The sequence below is a fragment of the Miscanthus floridulus genome, chromosome 1 (assembly GCF_019320115.1).
Source record: "Miscanthus floridulus cultivar M001 chromosome 1, ASM1932011v1, whole genome shotgun sequence".
NCBI classification, from domain to species: Eukaryota; Viridiplantae; Streptophyta; class Magnoliopsida; order Poales; family Poaceae; genus Miscanthus; species Miscanthus floridulus.
Window position 1 is genome coordinate 33767922 of NC_089580.1, and position 23613 is coordinate 33791534.

The following is a 23613-nucleotide window of genomic DNA, read 5'->3' on the forward strand; positions in this document are numbered from 1 at the left end:
TAATTTGGATTATTCTTTAGAGCAACTTTTAATTTATGTGTCAACAAAAACCGAAAAAGGTTGGAATGAATTGGAGAGGAACTCGCGGATCTTGGGCCTGAAAGTCTCGGCGACTGCGGCCCAGGCGGCCTGCGTGGGGTGGACATTGTCCCGGTCCGAATTTTTTTATTTTGTAGCCTTTTTTTGAAAATTTTTCACAAATATGCCCCTGGATGAAAGATTTCAAAATTTAGACCCTTAGCTCGGCACCATCGTTGCTGGCGCCGAGCTTACAGGTCTCAGGCTCTTAGGCTCGAAGCAGACGTGGAGGTGACATGGCAGGAAGCTCGGCGCCAGTCACCCTAGCGCCAAGCTCGGCGCCGTAGATCTTAGCGCTGAGCTCTGCGCCAGGGTGACTGGCGCCGAGCTTGTGTTTTAACCCCGGCCCCAACCTTCCTGCCCGAGCCTTCTTCCTCTTCTTTCTCCTCCCTCTCGGATTTTCTCTCCCCACTTCGCCCTACCTCACGAATCGACATATTGGACCTTGGAAACTTTGATGATCCGTTGATCTTCGAGAGCAAGGTATCCTCGCTCTCCTCCTAGTTTTTTTCGCATCGATTCAGTATATATTAGTCGGATTTTTTAACCTAAGAATCGTCATTACTTAGGGTTTCATTCTATCCCTTAATATTTGTATTATACAACCGTAGGATGATGCCAAGGCGTGGAAAAGCTAGCAAACCTAGGTAACCGCAGCGCATGGAGTTATGTTATGGGTTCATTGTTGTGCATTAAATGAAAAACCCTAGGTTTAGGGTTTAATGTTAATTACTTTCGGTTCTTAGAACGAAATTGGTTGTATTGTAGTTATGGTTCTCATTGATATTTATTTGTGATATTTTGATTTTTGTTTGTTAAATTACATCCGTTTTTTAGATGTAAGAAATGTATCGGGATGAGTTTTGGCAAAAACGGAGTCGTCCTCGAGAATTATACTCTGACGCGTCTAGCAAAGATGCCCCCGTCCCTCCTGACCTCCCTGTCTCAAACTGTGACTATGGTTTCTCGGCCCACGTTTTTCAATCAAAACATCCGGACACAGTGGCGCGGTGCTTCTACACATGCAGTCATTTTAATATAAGAAATTATTTGCACTATCTTTTTTCTTTATTTATGTAAATATGCTACTAATATTTTGTTGAAATCTCGTTGTGTAGGATCATGAGAGGTGCTTTTTCTTTCGGTGGATCAACAGTGCAGATAAGTTTGATCCTAGGTACCTCCTTTTCGACGATTGGTTTAGAGTGAGACATCCATGTGAGCACTTCAAGCGGTGGGTTCCACCCTGAAAGCATCTAGGCCCCTAGTTGGATTTCGGTGATTAATATCAATACAAGATTACTATGACTAACGTGTGTTTTGCAGAGGCAATTAAGTTAGGTCATGATAATGGAGATCGATTAGGCAATCGAAGTTGTCATGCCCCTACGATGGAAATCGTTTCTGTTTTCAAAGGATGGACGACAAGGTTAAGGATAACTAGTTCTAAGTGTCGATTGGAGTTGGAGAGACACTTAGAATAGTTTAGGACTTTGTTTTTCCTTTGGCCGTACTATGAAGGGGGGTATGAACGGGTAGCTTGACCTAGTTGAGTCTAGTGAGTTAGGTGTGGTGCACACTTGTTTAAACTAGCTCTAGGTAGCTCCTATGAATGCCCAAGATCCTATGGAGCAAACTTCATTCACATATGTTCGAATGTTGGAAGTGAATGGAGGGTCAAACACTGACCGGACGCTGGCTCCGGTGCGACCGGACGCTGGCCACAGGGTCCGGTCAGTTCATTTGACCGTGAAGAACAAGTCTGGAGTGACCGGACGCTGGAAGGTCGTGTGACCGGACGCTGAGGGCTAGCGTCCGGTCGACTCCAGTAAGGGTCCAGACTTGGGAAAGAGTGACTAGACGCGTCCGGTCAGTGGTGACCGGACCCTGAGTATCTAGCGTCCGGTCGTTTACAGTAAGCATCCAAGAGCGACCGGACGCGTTCGGTCGGTACTGACCGGACCCTGACAGCGTCCGATCATCATTTGAAAACTGTTCGCGGGTTGAACTGACCGGAGCGTCCGGTCAAAATGATCGGAGCGTCCGGTCATCCCGCAGAAGCTCATAACGGTTCGTTTTTCATGCTGCCTTATAAATAGAGGCTCCACTCGTGAGTGGAGTAACTTTTGCTCATTCCAACAGCTAAGAAACACATTTGTGAGTGCCAAGAAGAGCAAGGTCCTAGTGAGGTGTTTGTGATTTGAGAATCCAAGAGAGTAGCCTCACTAGCAAATCAAGAGTAGCAAAGTATGCATCCATCTTCTCATTAGGCTTCGCGTGGTCAAGTGAGAGTTCGTGCTTGTTACTCTTAGTGATTGCCATCACCTAGATGGCTTGGTGGTGATCGGGAGTTTGGTGTTCACCCGGCGGAGCTTGTGGGTGACCCAACTCAAGTTGTGAGCGGCTTTGGGTGATTCGCCGCGACGGAGTGTCGAAGAATCAACCCGTAGAGAGCACTTGATCCTTGCGTGGATCAAGGGGGAGCTACACCCTTGCACGGGTGCTCCAACGAGGACTAGTGGGGAGTGGCGACTCTCTGATACCTCGGCAAAACATCACCGCGTTCCTTTCTCTCTCTATTTACTTTGAGCACTTACTTTGAGTATTTAATTTGAGCAATTCAATACTTGTTTTACATCCATAGAATTGCTTGCTAGAGTAAGTTTGGAACATAGGTTGCGAGGTTGTTGTGCATTAGTTTGATATAAACATTTTTCTAGGCACAAGGGGTTAATTGGGCTATCCGTAGGATTTAATTAGTGCAAGAGAATTTAGAATTAGCCCAATTCACCCCCCCTCTTGGGCATCTTGATCCTTTTAATTGGTATCGGAGCCTCGTGCTCACGTTTTTAAGCTTAATCGCTTAGAGCAAGATGTCTCACGGGGATGGACCTCCTCCTATCTTTGAGGGAGATGACTTTCCATATTGGAAAATCCACATGGAAGCGTACTTAGAAGCTCTAGACGTTGGAATACTTAGAGCCGCCTCTCAAGGGTTCCCAACACCTAGGAATGTCGCACAACTTCAAGGAGATGAAGTGAATTATGAAAAATGGAATGCAAAGGCTCGCAACACCATCTTTAGAGGCCTTTGCAAAGATGTGTTCAATCGTGTAAGGAACCACAAAAACACCCATGTACTATGGTCGGACGTTTGTGCGCTCCATGAGGGAACCAAGAGTGAGCGTGAGGAACGCTATCATCTTGTGATTAAAAAGCTAAATTCTTTTGAGATGTTTCCCAAAGAAAGTGCTAATAAGATGTATTCTCGATTAAATGTTCTTGTAGAGGAAGTCAATGGGCTTGGACTTACTCAAATGTCAACATCCGACATTGTGAGAAAAATCTTAAGTGTCCTCCCCATTGACAAATATGGGCACATTGTGACCGTGCTACATCAAGGTGATCTTTCCGCCGCTACACCGACACAAATCTTGGGAAAGATCAATGCTCATGAGATGTACATGCACATCATACCACAAGATGGCTCATCCTCTACAAAGAAGAAAGAGAAGGACTTAGCATTCAAAGCTAGCCAAGACAAGGGCAAAGCAAGACTTGAGTATGAGAGCTCAAGTGATGAAGATGATGAAGAAAGCCTTGCCCTCATGGTGAAGAAGACCACCAAGATGCTAAAAAGGCTAAACAAGAGTGGCATCAAGTTTGACGGCAAGAAGAAGAAGTTCTTCACAAGCTCAAGAAGAAAGCCAATCTTCGAGATGGATTGCTACAATTGTGGCGAACTTGGCCATCTAGCTCATCAATGCACAAAGCCCAAGAAAGACAAGTTCAAGAACAAGGGCAAGAAAGATGATTCAAGTGATGAAGATGAAAAGAAAAAGAACAAGCCATACAAGAAGAGAGATGGCAAAAAGAGGGACTTCTACAAGAAGAAGAAGAGTGGCAAGGCCTACATTGTCGGTGATTGGCTCACGGACATTGATTCATCAAGTGGATCATCCGATGATGATAGTGACGATGAAAAGGTGGCCGCCATTGCTATTGATCTTGCATCTTCACCGCCACCATCGCCATCATCCTCTACACACCTATGTCTTATGGCCAAAGGTGAACGCAAGGTAACTAAGAGTGATGATAGTAGTGATGATGAACATGCTAGTGATGATGATAGTGATAGCGATGATGATGACTCACCTACATATGATGATCTTGTCAAAATACTAAGAAAATATACTAAGATCATTAGAAAGAGTAGAGCTACAAATGAAAAACTTGATGCTAAAAATGACTCACTCTTAGCTAAGTGTGACACATTAGAAAAGGCTAATGATGAGCTCAAAGAAACAAATGATTCTATATCATCCAAACTCAAGGAGCTCAAATCTTCTAAGAAAGAGCTTAAAGATAAAAATGATAAACTTGAGTGGGTGCACAATGAGCTTATCACTAGTCACAATAAGCTAAAAGATGAATATACAACTCTAAAGATCAATTATGATACCCTTACTATTGCACAAGAATTCTTACCAAATGAGCCACATGATGCTACTAACCATGTTGTTAAGATTGATATAGCTACCTCATGTGATGATTTAATTGATGAAAGCTTTGAGCATGGATCTAGTAGCAAGGGCAAGCAAGTGGTTGAGTGCAATGACTATGATGAGTATGTCAAGCTCAAGAGTGACAGTGAGAAGCTCATGAAAGATCTTGAAGAGATGAAAAGTCACAACACCATTGTGCTAGAAACTCTTGATCATGACAAAGAGGTGATCCTTGAGAATGAGAAGCTAAAAGAAGAAATCAAGAAACTCAAGGAGGAGAAGAACAATGATATTCTCAAGGAAGAGAACAAGAAGCTCAAGATGGAGAAAGAGCATCTCAAGGTGGGATTGAGCAAGTTTGCTAGAGGCAAGCATCTCCAAAGTGAGCTACTCATGAATACTGTCATGAAGATGGATAGAAGTGGCATTGGATATATGGCAAGTGTAGAGAAGAAGAAGGCTCAAGCTCAACACCAACAATCAAAGCCAAAGCCAAAGCCAAAGAGATGTTTTGAGTGTGGACAAGAAGGCCACTTTGCTCATGAGTGTCAAACTCCACCACCACAACCCTTGCCTAAGCATGCTAGACCCTTTGCTTTCAATGCTCACTACATGCTTAGAAAAGATTCGAGTGGAAAGATGAAAGTCATGTTCTTAGGTCCCCCCAACAAGAGTAGGCCTAAGAAAATTTGGGTGGCTAAGTCACTTGTTGAGAAGGTGAAGGGCCCTCAACAATCTTGGATCCCTAAAGCTTGAATCTCTTGTGTGTAGGTGAACTACAAGACCGGTGGAAGTCATTGGGTTATTGATAGTGGTTGCACTCAACATATGACCGGTGATCCCCGTATGTTCACCTCACTAGATGAAGAGGTAGATGGACAAGAGAAAATAACATTTGGAGATAATTCAAAGGGCAAGGTTAAAGGATTGGGCAAAGTGGCAATCTCAAATGATCATTCCATCTCCAATGTGCTCTATGTTGCTTCATTGAGCTTCAACTTACTATCCGTTGGGCAATTGTGTGATCTTGGCTTTCAATGCTTATTCACCGAGAAGGAGGTTGTTGTATCCAAAGTAGATGACAATCAAGTGATATTCAATGGATTTAGATACACCAACTTATATCTAGTTGACTTCACCTCCGAAGATGCAAACTTGAAGACTTGCCTATTCACCAAAACAACACTTGGGTGGCTATGGCATAGAAGACTTGCTCATGTTGGGATGAGCTCACTCAAGAAGCTTATGAAGAATGATTTGGTGAGATGGTTGAAGGATGTGAAGTTTGGGAAGGACAAGCTTTGTAGTGCATGTCAAGCCGGCAAGCAAGTTGCAAACACTCATCCAACCAAAGCTTTCATGTCAACCACAAGAGTGCTAGAACTCCTACACATGGATTTATTTGGACCAACAACATACAAGAGTTTGGGAGGAAATCTCTATTGCCTTGTGATTGTGGATGACTATTCAAGATATACATGGGTGTTTTTCCTTCATGACAAATCTAAAGTTGCATCTTGTTTCAAGAAGTTTGCCAAGAGAGCTCAAAATGAATTTGAAGTGAAGCTCAAGAAGATAAGAAGTGACAATGGCAAAGAGTTTGACAACACAAACATAGAAGCTTATTGTGATGAAGTTGGAATCAAACATGAAGTCTCTGCAACCTATACTCCTCAATAAAATGGTGTAGTTGAGAGGAAGAACTGGACTTTGATCACTCTTGCAAGGACAATGCTAGATGAGTACAACACCCCCGAAGCTCTATGGGCGGAAGCAATCAACACCGCATGTTATGCATCCAACCGCCTATTTCTTCAAAAGTTCCTTGTCAAGACACCGTATGAGTTGCTCAATGGGAAGAAGCCGGATGTCTCCTTCTTTAGGGTGTTTGGTTGCAAGTGCTACATCTACAAGAAGCGGCAACACCTAGGGAAGTTTCAAAGACGTTGTGATATAGGTTTTCTTGTTGGCTACTCATTGAAATCCAAAGCATATAGAGTATTCAATCATGCCACCAGCTTGGTTGAAGAAACATATGATGTGGAATTTGATGAATCTAACGGCTCCCAAGGAGCACATGAGAATCTTGATGATGTAGGTGATGAACCATTGAGGGAGGCTATGAAGAATATCCCGGTGGGAGACATCAAGCCAAAAGATGATGAAGATGATGTACAAGTCATTAACCAACCTTCTTCATCAAATGTACCACAAGATGGTGAAAAAGATGGGAGAGTAGAAAATGAAGATACTCATATCTCCCATGAGCAAATGGTGGTACAAGCACAAGATGTTGATGCTCCACAACCTCCTCCTCAAGTGGTCAATAGAAGAAATACACCTCTCCTACAAGATCATCCACAAGATCTCATCATAGGGAGTCCATCAAAGGGTGTAATGACTCGATCTCAAAAACTTACTTCATTTATCGCTCATCACTCTTTTGTCTCTTGCTATGAGCCTACCAAGGTAGAAGAAGCTCTTAAAGATCCGGATTGGATCAATGCCATACATGAAGAGTTGAACAACTTCACTCGTAATGAAGTTTGGAATCTTGAAGAGCGACCAAAAGGTGCAAGAGTCATTGGAACAAAGTGGGTGTTCCGCAACAAGCAAGATGATCAAGGTGTTGTTGTGAGGAACAAGGCAAGACTAGTTGCAAAGGGATTCTCTCAAGTTGAAGGTTTAGATTTTGGAGAAACCTTTGCACCGGTTGCAAGATTAGAAGCCATCCGTATCCTTCTTGCATATGCATCACATCATGAAATGAAACTATATCAAATGGATGTGAAAAGTGCATTCTTAAATGGCTTTATTAATGAACTAGTCTATGTTGATCAACCTCCCAGGTTTGAAGACCCTAGATATCCTAATCATATTTATAGGTTGTCCAAGGCACTATATGGGCTTAAGCAAGCCCCAAGAGCTTGGTATGAGCGCCTTCGGGATTTCCTTATTGAGAAGGGCTTCACCATTGGGAAGGTCGACACCACACTATTCACCAAGAAGCTTGATGGGCATATCTTCATTTGTCAAGTATATGTTGATGATATCATCTTTGGATCATCAAATGAAGACTCATGCAAAGAATTTGGTGAATTGATGTCTAAGGAGTTCGAGATGTCAATGATTGGTGAGCTTACATTCTTTCTTGGTTTTCAAGTCAAGCAAATGAAAGAAGGCATCTTCATCTCTCAAGAGAAATACACAAAAGATCTTCTCAAGAGATTTAAGATGGATGAATGTAAGCCAATCAAGACCCCAATGCCTACCAATGGACATCTCGACCTAGATGAGGGAGGTAACTCGGTTGATCAAACTCTCTACCATTCTATGATTGGTAGCTTGTTATATTTAACCGCATCTAGGCCCGACATCATGTTTAGTGTGTGTATGTGTGCTAGGTTTCAAGCTAGTCCTAAGGAAACACATTTAATTGCCGTAAAAAGAATCCTTAGGTATCTTAAGCACACGCCAAGCATTGGTCTTTGGTATTCCAAAGGAGCTTTATTTGAATTAATTGGCTATTCCGATTCGGATTACGCCGGATGCAAAGTTGATAGAAAGAGCACATCCGGAGGGTGCCATTTGCTTGGTAGATCACTTGTGTCTTGGTCCTCCAAGAAACAAAATAGTGTGGCTTTGTCCACCGCCGAAGCGGAATACATTGCTGCGGGTGCTTGTTGCGCACAAATATTATACATGAAACAAACTTTACTAGACTATAGAGTAGTTCTAGAGAAAGTACCTCTTTTGTGCGATAATGAAAGTGCGGTAAAACTTGCAAATAATCCGGTTCAACACTCTCGCACCAAGCATATAGATATCCGCCATTACTTTCTAAGAGATCATGTAGCTAAAAATGATATATCACTAGAAGGTGTAAGATCCGAAGATCAATTAGCGGATATCTTCACTAAACCGCTAGATGAGGCTATATTTTGTAGATTGCGAAATGAGCTCAATGTACTTGATTTTAGTAACTTCACTAAAAATTGAGCTTGTGTTGTCCCTTGCATTCATTGTAATATACAACACGTTTAATTTGTGGCAATGCATATAGGGCTTGTCTAACATGGTTAAGATAACCGCCGAAAAGCGTGTGAAGAAGCTTAACCTTGGATCAAACTTGACAAGCAACTAGATTTACTTACAAGTATTACATATGCATGAATGTTGTTTTGCCGTTTTGTTCCATTTGCCCTCTTGTTGCCTATTTTCTTAAAAAGAATTATAGCATAAGGCAAAATATTTTGAAAAATATGAGGGTTTGAGAGAGGTCACTCACATCAGTTCCAGTTGGTGTTTATTTGGATCTTATTCAAGTTGGGACTTGATTGGGAACAGGTAGCGCGAAGGAAGGTTGAAGGTTTGCTGGAAAAGGAGCACCGGACGCTGCACCGGACGCTGCTGTCCAGCGTCCGGTTAGTTCACAGGATGTGAACTGCTACTGAAGGAGTGACCGGACGCTGCGTCTGTGCGTCCGGTCAGGAAGGGTTCAGCGTCCGGTCGATCAAGGAAGGACTAGCAGTACTGACCGGACCCTGCCTGTGTCCGGTCATGGACCACCGGACGCGTCCGGTCCCGATTCCAGAGGTTTTGGACCTCTCTGGAATCGACCGCACGCTGGGTGGTAGCGTCCGGTCGCTACCACCGGAGCGTTCGGTCAGTGGATCTCGTGCGTTTTCAGGACTCCTTTCTCCGATTCCTTTTCTGTCACGTGTGGGGAACTATTTAACAGCAGGACCGTACCCCTGTTCGACCTCAACCCGCCGTGACCTAGCCCAAGCCGCCGCCGCAGCCTAGCCGCGCGCCACCTATGCCGGTCACCTCGCGCCCGCGCCGCCATGCCCTTGCCTTGCCACGCCACCGCGCTTGGCCCCCGCTCGTCAGCCGCGCTCCAGCCGAGCCCTCAGCCGAGCTACGAGCCCTGTCCTCGCATGCCACCACCGGCCCGTTGCAGCCACGCACCGCCGTCCCGCGCGCCACCGCGCCTGCTCAGCACCACGCCGTGCTCCAGCCTCCTCGCGCCTCAGCTCGCCGCTCCACCATCACCAAGGCTGCCGGTCTTCACGCCGAAGTGCCCTAGCTTTACCATCCCCTTGATTGGTAAGGCAAGCTTTATTTTTCAATCTTGATCTATACATTGGTGACCTAGATCGATTTGTTGTCTCTGATTCTCCATTACATTCAGGACATTTACCCTAACCCTAGCCCAGTTCCGAGGATCCCTCGCGTGACATCTTATCTATTCTCGGTTTGCGGATCGTCAGGTAGAAAGCCATACGATTCAAATTCACATCTACATTGCTTTCTCTATTAGGGTTTCGCATCTATTAGACATATGGTATTTATTTGTATATCCATCTATTCTATCGTGCAGCGAGTCGGTTCCATTGTGTTTCGTCTGGCAGTTTGCAGTCAACTCGGAGCCAAGCTCGCGAGTAAGGATCGAGGCCAAGCCTCGAAAGCGGCAGTTTGACAGTTGATCTTCATCAGCGATAGTTCACCATCTTGTCAGTTCAGATGGCTCGCACCAAGAATGTTGGTGGTGGCCCAGGTGATGATGATCGGAGGCCCCCACCTCGCCAGCCAGCCAGATCTAAAGGCAAGTCAACCAAGCAGGTAACATCCAAGAAGCGGAAGTACCCCGACGCAGAGACAGCGAGAGCAGCAGCTATTGCGGAGGCCGCAGAGCGTGTCGAGAGAGGTGGTACCCGCAGCGGAGTTGTCATTGCAGATCAGCCAGTTTCACCCGTAGTCAGAGCTGCGATCGAGGATGTTGAGCGTCATCACGGTAGTCCAGCTGGGACTACCATGCTTGCAGGACGACGGGTTGCCATTGAGGAGGGTCCGTCAGCATAGCAGCAGCCCCCACCAGCAGAGCCTCAGCCAGCCCAGGAGACTCAGGAGGGTTAGGAGACCGAGCCGGCACCTCAGCTACGCCGCTCGAGTCATACCAGTGCTGCAGTTCCACCGAGGCCAGTTACACAGCGCAGGGGTTCACACCCTCTGCCCAGACCACAGGGTCCGCCTCCAGTGGTTCACCTCGACTTGAGGGCCGCTACAGCCAAGCAGGTTCAGCAGCTACGGTTTGTTGAGTTTGAGGTTTGGTTTCCTCCGAGGAGGGATGAGAGAGCGGCTGAGGGGTTCTACACACCACTGTAGGAGGATTTCTATAATGCATATCTTAACAGTGGGGCAGTATTCAGATCACAGAGGGTCTGTCAGATAGAGTCCATTGTGGCAGCAGCCAGAGAGAGCATTCGGCAATACTTGTCATATTTGCCAGGACTGACAGATTTGATTGGACGGACGGGCATATATGTACCTTCTTGGGTTCGTCAGTTTTATGCCTAGCTCTACATCGATCCTCATCATAGATTCATTCACTTTGCTTTTAAAGGCAAAGACTATAGAGTGACTAGTGGCAGAGCCAGGGAGATACTAAGACTACAGGAGCAGCCTATAAAGATGCATGAGGTTTGCTATGGACAGCAGGAGCCTCCTAGGCGTCCTCATGGAGGGCAGGTGCCCCCTACAGATTTAGTGCGGCATTGCTTCAAGGAGCCATTTGGAGAGGGGTCGAGCAGGAACCCCAGTGACTTGACTCCTACAGCGAGGATACTAGAGGCCATCATCAGGAGGACACTGCTTCCCAGGTTGGGATACAGGGAGGGCCTGACTCGCTTACAGCTCTGGCTTCTCAATGCCATCATGCAGATGACAGTATTTGACATCTGGGACCTCCTTCTTTCAGAGATGGAGGATACTATAGCTGAGGGATTCAAGGGTCGCAGGCAGCTTCCCTATGCTCACTAGATCACGTTCCTCATCCGCAGAGTTGTGCTTGATAAGCCCCCTGGCATGATGGATGAGTATACAGGTGCCACTATAGAGTTCCCAGCCTACAACCTGTCATAGAGGATTAGACACACCACTCCTCAGGCACCCAGACAGCCTAGCCATCGTCCCGACGTGCCAGAGTCCGCAGCTCAGCAGGATGAGATCATCAGAGGGATTGCAGCCACTGAGGAGGAGGAGCTAGAGGCACAACAGGAGTTGAGCGAGTATAGTGACAGCTCCGACGATGACTACCAGCCTATACCTCAGATGCCTCCACACAGACATGATGCAAAGGCCGGTAGCTCTAGTTCTGCACCACCTGCTCTGCAGACAGACCCCGCTCTCATAGCTATTCTTGAGCAGATGTAGCAGGATCAGACACGACAGGCACAGGAGATAGCTACCAACTTCGCACAGTTTCAGGCTCGTCAGGACGAGTTTCAGTGGCAGCAGCAGCTCCTTCAGCACCAGCAGTTACTTATGCAGCAGCAGCTCATGGGATTCATGTAGCATGTAGTGACAGCCATTGGGATCCCACTGCCATAGACTTCGCCCTAGCTTGCACAGCCTCCTACCACTTCGATGACTCCAGTAGTACAGCCCATCGGGCTCCAGAGTCAGGGACAACCTCCAGCTCAGTTTACTTCACCTCCTATACAGGTGTCCTAGTGGTTAGCCTCACCTGGTGTAGCCCCGCAGTTCACTCCTTATCACACGGGTTTCTCACCAGAGCAGTCTTCCTCGCTATTCGTGCCTGACACGTCAGTCTCTAGGAGTCTTGGAGCATCTTTCAGCGAGTTGACCGACATGCCTACTCTGCCTCACATGCATACTGCCGGTCCGTCTGCAGCAGCTCCAGCTATCATGACTACTCAGAGGCTCCCCTCGTCTGTCGCCTCGTCAGATCCTACGATAGACATACTTGCAGCTTCACAGGCAGCACTAGCCCTAGCTCAGACCTAGACCACTTTAGCGACACTTCCTGCTTCAGAGGGTCAGTCAGTTCAGAGCTCAGGGTCCGATGATGATGGCGCCCAGTTCCATCTTGCTCCACGTACTTCAGCGCCCGACTCATCCGCTGCAGCCCTGCCGACCAACCCTTAGGTTTTGGTGTTTGACGCCAAAGGGGGAGAGGGTTTGAGTATGTAGACTTAGGGGGAGCGAGTTTTAGGGGGAGCTAGTTATCTAGTATTAGCTTATTATATACATTTGGAGTTTTATTTGTGTGATACACTATTACTTATGCATTCGTGTGTTTACTTTCATGCATACTATTATATATATGTGATAGTGCTATCTACGTAATTGTGATATTTGACATGTGTGATTTCTACTTTGCATTATCTATATGTCATATCACTTGTGTAATGCTCATTTGCCTTTTGCTTCCGCGTTTATACTTCGAAGCAAATGAGCTTTGTTATTTGTACTCATGATTAATTCATATTCTTTGAGTACATTGTGTTGGCTTGGGTCATATAAGCTTGACTAACTCTTTTGTTCTTATTGATAAAAGCTTATATGAACCAAGCCCGTCAAAAAACTCACTCCACAACATACTCGAGGTAGTATTGTCATCAATCACCAAAAAGGGGGAGATTGAAAGCATCTAGGCCCCTAGTTGGATTTCGGTGATTAATGTCAATACAAGATTACTATGACTAACGTGTGTTTTGAAGAGGCAATTAAGTTAGGTCATGGTAATGGAGATCGATTAGGCAATCGAAGTTGTCATGCCCCTACGATGGAAATCGTTTCAGTTTTCAAAGGATGGACGACAAGGTTAAGGATAACTAGTTCTAAGTGTCGATTGGAGTTGGAGAGACACTTAGAGTAGTTTAGGACTTTGTTTTTCCTTTGGCCGTACTATGAAGGGGGGTATGAACGGGTAGCTTGACCTAGTTGAGTCTAGTGAGTTAGGTGTGGTGCACACTTGTTTAAACTAGCTCTAGGTAGCTCCTATGAATGCCCAAGATCCTATGGAGCAAACTTCATTCACATATGTTCGAATGTTGGAAGTGAATGGAGGGTCAAACACTGACCGGACGCTGGCTCCGGTGCGACCAGACGCTGGCCGCAGGGTCCGGTCAGTTCATTTGACCGTGAAGAACAAGTCTGGAGTGACCGGACGCTGGAAGGTCGTGTGACCGGACGCTGAGGGCTAGCGTTCGGTCGACTCCAGTAAGGGTCCAGACTTGGGAAAGAGTGACCGGACGCGTCCGGTCAGTGGTGACTGGACCCTGAGTATCTAGCGTCCGGTCATTTACAGTAAGCATCCAAGAGCGACCGGACGCGTTTGGTCGGTACTAACTGGACCCTGACAGCGTCCGGTCATCATTTGAAAACTGTTCATGGGTTGAACTGACCGGAGCGTCCAGTCAAAACGATCGGAGCGTCCGGTCATCCCGCAGAAGCTCATAACGGTTCGTTTTTTAGGCTGCCTTATAAATAGAGGCTCCACTCGTGAGTGGAGTAACTTTTGCTCATTCCAACAGCTGAGAAACACGTTTGTGAGTGCCAAGAAGAGCAAGGTCCTAGTGAGGTGTTTGTGATTTGAGAATCCAAGAGAGTAGCCTCACTAGCAAATCAAGAGTAGCAAAGTGTGCATCCATCTTCTCATTAGGCTTCGCGTGGTCAAGTGAGAGTTCGTGCTTGTTACTCTTGGTGATCGCCATCACCTAGATGGCTTGGTGGTGATCGGGAGTTTGGTGTTCACCCGGCGGAGCTTGTGGGTGACCCAACTCAAGTTGTGAGCGGCTTTGGGTGATTCGCCGTGACGGAGTGTCGAAGAATCAACCCATAGAGAGCACTTGATCCTTGCGCGGATCAAGGGGGAGCTACACCCTTGCGCGGGTGCTCCAACGAGGACTAGTGGGGAGTGGCGACTCTCCGATACCTCGACAAAACATCGCCGCGTTCCTTTCTCTCTCTATTTACTTTGAGCACTTACTTTGAGTATTTAGTTTGAGCAATTCAATACTTGTTTTACATCCATAGAATTGCTTGCTAGAGTAAGTTTGGAACATAGGTTGCGAGGTTGTTGTGCATTAGTTTGATATAAACACTTTTCTAGGCACAAGGGGTTAATTAGGCTATCCGTAGGATTTGATTAGTGCAAGAGAATTTAGAATTAGCCCAATTCACCCCCCCCCTCTTGGGCATCTTGATCCTTTCACACCCCCTAACCCTTCGCCAATGATGGCTAAGGAGAAGCATCTAGCCACAGTTAGACGACTCGAGGAACCTCCTTTGTGTGATTGCAGAGATCGAGCTGTGATAAACCCTGAGAATACGTTGGAGTTTGTGTGTCCAAACAAGCATAAAGTAAGTGCAAAGTGTATGTGTTGAAATGTTGAGCTATATGTATTCTTGTACTAATATCACCTTTATTTAGGTATTTTCAATGACGAAGTGTCATTTTAAGGAGTGGTTGTATGGTCCTAAGAACAAATAGTCGGAAGAACCGCGAAAGGTTAAGGAAAAGAAGAAAGAAAGGATAATTTACAAAGCACCTCCTGTCATGCGCGAATGTGGTGTTAAATCCAACCATGGCCTAGTTCAATTGGAGCTTAGAATATGCCATTATTGTGGCCATATGGTTGACTATGATGAGGTTGGTTATTTTTGTGGTAAACATGAAATCGTATTTTGTTTCTTTTGCTAAGACATGATATAATTTTTCGTTTGAACAGAGCACTAGGAAATGTAGGTGGGAATATTATGATGGTCAAGCTAAGTTCTTGAATAAACTAAAGGGGAGACAAGTAATTGCACGAAAGAGAGGATATGGACCTAACTACATCAACCTATTCGTTAAACATCACAAAGAAAAGATGCGTGAGTTTGCTAAACAGCGCGGTATTTGTAACCCGATCGATGTTGGGCTTGACAAATAGGGATTGGAGAGACAGATGATGTTAGAGGAGGAGAGGGTAAGGAAGGAGACAAGGGAGGAGACAAGAGTACAGATGCAGGTCTTGAACGAGCATGTTGTTGCATTATGTGTCAGTGAGTGCTTGAAAGCCTTTTTTTTCGTTGCCTGATTTGAAATGTAATATAATCGTGTTGCTAACTGATTGCATTTTATACATGAAGGGATTGGATGCAGCAAGGAACATGCCGTAGAGGTGGCTCGTGCAAGGTATGAGGAAAAGAAGTTAGATGAGCACAGATCGCGAATTGGTCACACCGTTCAATCACCGATTGTATTATCTGATGAGGGGGACGAGGATGAGGACGACACTAGCAGACTGAGTGAGCTCATCGCTCTAGCAAAGGTAGACTTATAGGTGGAAGAGGCTAAGGACGACACTAGCAGACTGAGCGAGCTCATCGCTCTAGCAGAGGCAGGCTTGCAGGCAGAGGAGGCTGAGGACAACACTGGTAGACTGAGCGAGCTCATCGCTCTAGCAGAGGTGGACTTGCAGGTGGAGGAGGATGATGGCGCGTTCTTCACTCAGGCCGCAGATGCCATAGATGAAGCGGAGGCCGCTTACTACAGGCGACAGGCAGGCTAGACCAATGTAGGTGAGCCTAGCCACAGCAACAGGGTTGTGGTAGAGGACTGATACTCGGATAATGAGTTGTTTACTCAGTATGTTTCAAACTGAGGATTTAAAAGTGCATTTACCCTCTATGTCTACTGTCGGCACGTACTTCTAGTATTATTATGTTGTTTAATATGGCATAGTATTGCACTTTTTATTATGTGGTTTTTTTATTATTTATGGTCATAATATTCAGCTTAATATTACGGACGTATTGAAATGTGATCACGTGCTGCAAATAAAACCTAACAAAGTAGGGTATTATATAATTCAACACACAAAACACATGAAATGACATGTGAGAACATGTACCGAACTAGGGTACAGAGTTCCTTCGACTAAACCTAAGATGCCTTAGGTAATTAAACCAAATAACAAACACATAGATGTGGCATATGAATAAGATAAAGTCGTCCTAGTAGTGTGGCCACATAGCAAATTATGTTGCACCTTCTTCAAAGTAGCCTCCTATTGTTGGTGGTGGCGGCGAGGAAGGGCGGCGAGGAAGGCCGGCACTGCAAGGAAGACCAGCGCGGGCGCGGGGCGCGGCGCGCAGCGCGGGAGTGGGGCACGGCGCGCAACATAGGAGCGGGGCGCGGCGAGGGAGAGGGCGTGCGGGCGCGGGTGGCCGAGTGCGGGAGAGGGTGCCGACGGTGGCGGTGGTTCACTGCTCGGGCGAGGGAAAAGCGAGAGAGAGAGAGAGAGGAAGAGAGAAAGGACTGGGGCCCATACATAATACAGGCTCGACGCTAGGGTGATTGACGCCGAGCTTCCTGCCATGTCACCGCCACGTGCTAGTGCTGAGCTGAGGGTCTAGATTTTGAAATATTTCCTCTAGGGGCATATTTGTGATTTTTTTTAAAAAAGCTAAAAAATAAAAAATTCGGTTGTCCCAGTAGAAGTGTTTGCTTGGGTCATCGCACAGCGCGTACTGCCTCCTCCCGTGGTCGCCCTGCTGGCCGTAGTAGCCGTCGCCCACCGGTGGTGCTGAAGAAGGTCTCACAGCGTAGGCCCCTCGGCTCAGTGAACCTGCTTTTTGCCGCTGGCGCATTGGCAAAAGCTACGAAGGGCGCATTGAGGCCGAGGAGGAGGAAGGTGCAGTTGGCTGGGTCGAGCGCGCGTGGCGAGCATGGACTAGAGCGCCATGTTGTGCTGCGCCACGCCTACATTGTTCAGCGGGTCGCAGCCGTTGTAGTTGAGCGCGCGGGTGAAGAGCAGCGTGCACCCCAGTGGGTGTAGGCTGGTGACCACGCATCCCTGCATCATCGCGTAGCCACCGGAGCTGCTCCCCGGCTGAGCTCACGCACCACCGTCGAGGCCTGCGTGCCATTGCAAGTGTCAGCTTCAAATATTATATGATAACTATTGTTTGTATAGTAGTAACTCACGCTTGTGCTGTTGTCCTTGTCGGCGGCGTAGGAGTAGTCGTTGCCGGAGACGACGACGAGCGCGACCCCGCCGTTGGCTACTGCCGCGCTACCAGAGACGGCTTCTTTGCCGAGTGTCCTAGACTTTGCTGAGTGTTTTTTATCGGGCACTCGGTAAAGAGGCTGTTTGCTGAGTGCTAGAGAGAAAGCACTCGACAAACAAATGGCACTCAGCAAAAAGGTGGTTTGCCGAGTGTTGAACACTCGGCAAAGAATAACACTCGGCAAAGCCCAGGTTTGCCGAGTGTCAAACAATAACACTCGGCAAAGGGCCGCAGCCGTTAACGGCCAGCAACCGCCGTTAATCCTTTACCGAGTGTCTTCTCCTGACACTCGGCAAAGAGGGTCCTTTGCCGAGTGTTATTTTTTGACACTCGGCAAACCATTTTTTTCACTTTTGACGTTCAAAAAATGACACTCGGCAAAGGAGCCTCTTTGCCAAGTGTCAGGAGAAGACACTCGGCAAAGGAGTCTCTTTGTTAAGTGTCAGGACCTATGGCACTCGGCAAAGATTTTTTTAAAATAATTAAAAAACCCCACTTTGCTGAGTGCCTGGTCAGGTGACACTCGGCAAATAATTAAAAAAATAAAAAAAACTTTGCCGAGTGCCAGATCGGGGGCACTCGGCAAAGAGGGGATTTAACCTCCTGGCCCAGCCGACCCACACACCGCATGCATGCACACACACACGCCCATGGCAGTGCCGCCCCCCACGTCGCACCGTCGGAGGAGGAGGAGAGGAGGAAGAAGGAGGAAGAAAAGGAGGAAGGAGGAAGAAGAAGGAGGCGCTAGCCCCGCCGCCGTCACTGCCCCTGCCTGTGCCCGCGCCGTCCCCGGTGCTTCCCCAGCCATCGCCTTGTCCACCAGTGCCCTGGCCCCTTCACCACCGCTGCCCTGTGATGCCCACTAGGTATGCCCTACCATCATCGTCGTCATAGTATTACTAGTAGTTGCGGTAGTAGTAGTGGTAGAGTAGCAGTGGTGGTAGTCGTAGGAGTGGTTATGACATTGTTATATATATGTGGTTGGATATAATCTTGTGCATGTCGGCCATCATGCCGTTCATATATATGTGCATGTTGGCCATCGTGCCGTTGGTTTTCTTGTAGGTTTTGAAAACCTCACCGTAAAGGAGAGGTGTTGCCAAAATTTTGTATTGACAGTTTTATGTTTCTTTTTTTTTGTAGAGAAGAGCCCGTCGGAGCGGAGCCGGAGTACCTCGGTGACCCCGATCGCCTTCCTCGCCGCTGCAGGTCTGCCTGCACCGCGTCGCCTCTGAAAGGATCAAGATGCCCAAGAGGGGGGGTGAATTGGGCTAATTCTATTTTTTTTGCAATAATTAAATCCTATGGTTAGCCCAATTAACCTCTTGTGCCTAGAAAGTGTTCCTAATTATTCTACTGCACAAAAGACTTGCAACCTAAGTTCCAATCCTACTCTAGTATGGCAATTCTAAGAATGTAAAGACATGAATTGAATTGCTCAAAGTAAATGCTCAAAGTAAATAGAGAGGAAGGAACACAACGATGTTTTGCCGAGGTATTGGAGAGTCGCCACTCCCCACTAGTCCTCGTTGGAGCACCCGCGCAAGGGTGTAGCTCTCCCTTGATCCGCGCAAGGATCAAGTGCTCTCTACGGGTTGATTCTTCGACACTCCATCGTGGTGAATCACCCACAACCGCTCACAACGTGAGTTGGGTCACCCACAAGCTCCGTCGGGTGATCACCAAACTCCCAATCATCACTAAGCCATTTAGGTGATGGCGATCACCAAGAGTAACAAGCACGAACTCTCACTTGACCATGATAAGCCTAATGAGAAGGTGGATGCACACTTTGCTACTCTTGATCTTCACTAATGAGGGCTCTCTTTTGGATTCTCAAATCGTAATCACCTCACTAGGACCTTACTCTTCTTGGCACTCTCTAAGGTGTTTCTCAACTATTGAAATAAGCAAAAGTACCTCCACACACAAGTGGAGGTTGTATTTATAACACCAACTAAAAAACAAATCGTTATGTGCCTCTACGGGGTGACCGGACGCTCCGGTCATGTTGATCGGACGCTCCGGTCAGTATACCCGAACTCCAGTGTTTACGGTGTGACCGGACGTTGGCCAGCGTCCGGTCATGATTTTCCCTCTCTGGAACCTTACTAGAGTCGATCGGATGCTGGCCCTCATCCGGTCAAACTAGACGCAATCACCTTAGTCAAATGAACTGACCAGACCCTGAGCCAGCGTCCGGTCACACCGAAGCCAGCATCCGGTCAGTATTTGACCCTCCATTTACTTCCAACTCTCGAACATATGTGAATGAAGTTTGCTCCATTGGATCAAAGGGCTATTTTGGAGCTACCTAGTGCTAGTTTTAACAAGTGTGCACCACACCTAACTCACTAGTCTCACCTAGGTCAAGCTACCCGTTCATACCCCCTTAATAGTACGGCCAAAGGAAAAAACAAAGTCCTAAACTACTCTAAGTGTCTCTCCAACTCCAATCGACACTTAGAACTAGTCCATCCTTAACCTTGTCGTCCATCCTTTGAAAACCGAAACGAATTCCATCGTAGGGGCATGACAACCATGATTGCCCAATCAATATCCATTACCATGACCTAACTCAATTGTTTCTGCAAAACACATGTTAGTCACAGTAATAACATATTGTCATTAATCACCGAAACCCAACTAGGGGCCTAGATGCTTTCAATCTCCCCCTTTTTGGTGATTGATGACAATACTACCTCGAGTATGTGAAAGAGATGAGATTTTTAACATGCTTGGTTCATATAAGCTTTAGGCAATAAGAACAAAGGTGTTAGACAAGCTTATATGACCCAAGCCATCATGATGTACTCAAAAGGATATGAAATAAGCATGAGTACAAGTAATAAAGCTCATTTGCATTGGAGTAAAACGTGGAAGCAAAGGCAAATGAGCAAAAAACAAGTGATATGACATATAAAGAATTCAGAGTAGAGAGCACATATGTCATATATCACGATCACATAGATATCACTGACACATAAATATAGTAAACATGAATGCATAATGTATCTCACACATAAAAACTCCAAATGTAAATAGATAAGCTAATATAATAACTAAGCTCCCCTAGATAAGTAGCTCCCCCTAAGCCTAACATACTCAAACCCTCTCCCCCTTTGGCGTCAAACACCAAAACCTACAGGTCGGTCGGTGGGGCTGCAGCGGACGAGTCGGGCGCTGAGGTACGAGAAGCAAGGTGGAACTGGGTTTCATCATCGTCTGATTCGGAGCTCTAGGCTGCCTGACCCTCTGTAGCTGGTAGTGATGCTAAAGTAGTCTAGGTTGGATCTGGAACTAGTGCTGCTATAGGCTAAGATGGTATAACTGATGCAGCTAGCTCTGATGATGCCACTGAAGAGGGGAGCGTCTCTGTCATCGTTGTGATAGGTGCAGTCGTAGAAGGACCTAGAACATGCAAGTATGGAGGAGTGGGCTACCCTGTCAACTCACTGAAGGAGGCTCCAAGACTCCTGGAGACTAAAGTGTCTGGCTCAAGCAGCGACAACGTCTGTGCTAGTGTGAAGCCTGTCCGAAGTGGTGTGAACTGTGGGGCTACCACTGGCGAAGCAAACCACTAGGACACCTGCTCTATCGATGAGGCATACTATGCTGGTGGCTATCCCTAACTCTGAAGCCCACTAGGCTATAACGCTAGAGTCATTGAAGTGGTAGCAGGCTGACCAAGCTAGGGCGTAGGCTATGGCGGTGGGGCCCCAATCGCTGTCACTACATGCTGCATGAATCCGAGAAGCTGCTGCTGCATGAGGATCTACTGCTAATGCATAGCCTACTGCTGCTGATGTAGAGCCTATGTTTGCCACTGAATGACAAGCTGCTGGCGCTAGAACTCATCCTGCCGGGTTTGGAACTATGCAAGTGTAGCAGCTGTCTCCTGAGCCTATCTGGCCTAGTCCTGCCTCATCCGCTCAAGTATAGCAAGAAGAGCGGGGTCAGTCTACGGGGTAGGTGGCGCTAAACTGGAGCTGCCGACCTCAGCATCATGTCTTTGTGGAGGCATCTGTGGAATGGGCTGGTAATCATCATTAGAACTGTCACTAGGCTCGCTAGTGACCAACCCCTCCTGCTGAGCAAGCTCCTCCTCGGTAGCTATAATACCTCTGATGATATCATCCTGCTAGGCTGCAGTCTTTGGCACCTCTGGATGATGGTGCGGCTGACTCAGTGCCTATGGTGTACTATGTCGAATCATCTGAGATAGGTTATAAGCAGGAAACTCTATCGTGGCACCACTGTACTTAGCAATCATCTCAGGTGACTTAATAGAAATAGCTCTGTGGATAAGAAAAGTGACCTAGTGAGCATAAGGTAGCTGCCTGTGACCTCTGAAGCCCTCAGCTATAGTGTCCTCCATCTCTGATAGAAGGAGATCCTAGATATCGAAGACTGTCTGCTGCATCAGAGAGTTGAGAAGCCAAAGCTAAATCTGAGTCAATCCCTCTCTGTATCCCATCCTTGGGAGTAAAGTCCTCCTCATAACTTCCTCAAGCACGCGAGTAGTGGGCGTGAGATCACTGGGGTTCCTCCTTGACCCCTCACCAAAGGGCTCTATAAAGCAATGACGTACCAAGTCTGTAGAGGGTACCATGCCACCATGAGGGCATCTAGGGGGTGCAGTCTGTCCATAGCACACCTCATGGAGCCTGACTGGCTGCTCCTGAAGCCTATGAATCTCCCTGACCCTGGTGCTCATCAACCGATAGTCTCTGCCACCAAATGCAAAATGAATAAACCTATGGTGGGGGTCAATATAGAGAGATGCATAAAACTGACGAACCTAAGATGGAACATATAACCCAGTCTGTCCAATCAGATCTGTTAGCCCCAACAGATGTGCAAGGTAGGAGTGAATGTGCTCTCTAGTTGCTGCAACAATAGACTCTATGTTGCATACTCTCTGTGGTCTGAAGACTACTCCACTGTTCAGATAAGCATTATAGAAGTCCTCCCGCAGGGGTGTATAGAATCCCTCTGATGCTCTCTCATCCCTCCTAGGTGGAAACCATACATCAAAGTCAACAAACCTCAGCTGCTACACCTGCTTAGCCATGGCGGCCCTTAGGTCAAGGTGGGTCACTAGAGGCGGACCCTGTGGTCGAGGCGGTGGACGAGAACCCCTCCGCTGAGTGACTGGCCTCGGTGAAACTGGGACATGAGTACGACCAGAGCAGCGTAACTGTGGCTATGGTGCTGGCCCTGTCTCCTCGGCCTACTAGACCTGCTCACCCTCCTGAGACTGCTGAGCTGGTTGTGCCTCCTGTGTCTGCTGAGCTAGCTAAGGCTCCTGAGTCTGCTGAGCTGGCTGAGGCTGCTGCTGTGGCTCCCCCTAAGGCTAAACCTCATTAATGGCAACTCATCGTCCTCCAATCATGAGGGTCCTAGCTGGACCACCATGAAGACGCTCAACATGCTGAAGTGTAGCCATCACCTCTCGGCACGCTCTGCGGCCTTTGCAACTGCAGCGGCTCTCGCTGTGTCTGCATCTGGATACTTGCACTTCTTGACTGCCAGCTTCTTGGTCGCCTTGCCTTTAGGTTCTGTAGGCTGGCGAGGTGGGGGCCTCGGATCCTCATCACCGGGACCACCTCCGACATTCTTCACGCGAGCCATCTAATGGATCAAAGAAGAATCAACTGCCCCTGACAAAGAAACAACTGCCTTTGTCAAAGATCAACTGCCGCTGACACTTTCGAGGCTTGGCCTCGATCCTTACTCGCTAGCTTGGCCCCGAGTTAACTGACAACTGCCACATGATCGCAACGGCACTGACTCGCTACATGATGGAATAGATAGGATATACAAATAAATACAATATACCTAATAGATGCGAAACCCTAGGAAGCAAGCAATTTAGATACAAAATTGAAACGACTGGCTTGCTACCTGACGAACCGACGATCTGATGAAAAGATAAGCGACACGTGGGGAACCATCGAATCTAGGGTTAGGGTTTGCGATGAGCAGTGAATCGATGGCCCTGAATGTAATTGAAATCAGTGCTGTGATGAATAGCAAGGTCACGACGAAGTTGTGATATGGATGCTAGGGCACGACGGTAGGGTCTTACTGGCACTGTGCAGAAGCTGGGGCTAGATCAAGGTAGAGCTAGGGCACGGCATAGACGTCAGTGCTGGAGTGGGGC

At 47.1% G+C, this 23613-nt stretch overlaps 1 pseudogene; it reads right to left on the reverse strand.

Annotated features, from left to right (window-relative positions):
• Window positions 1-33: 33 nt before the first annotated feature.
• On the reverse strand, window positions 34-23065 carry LOC136454308 (GDSL esterase/lipase At5g03600-like; annotated as a pseudogene).
• Between the last annotated feature and the right edge of the window lie 548 nt (window positions 23066-23613).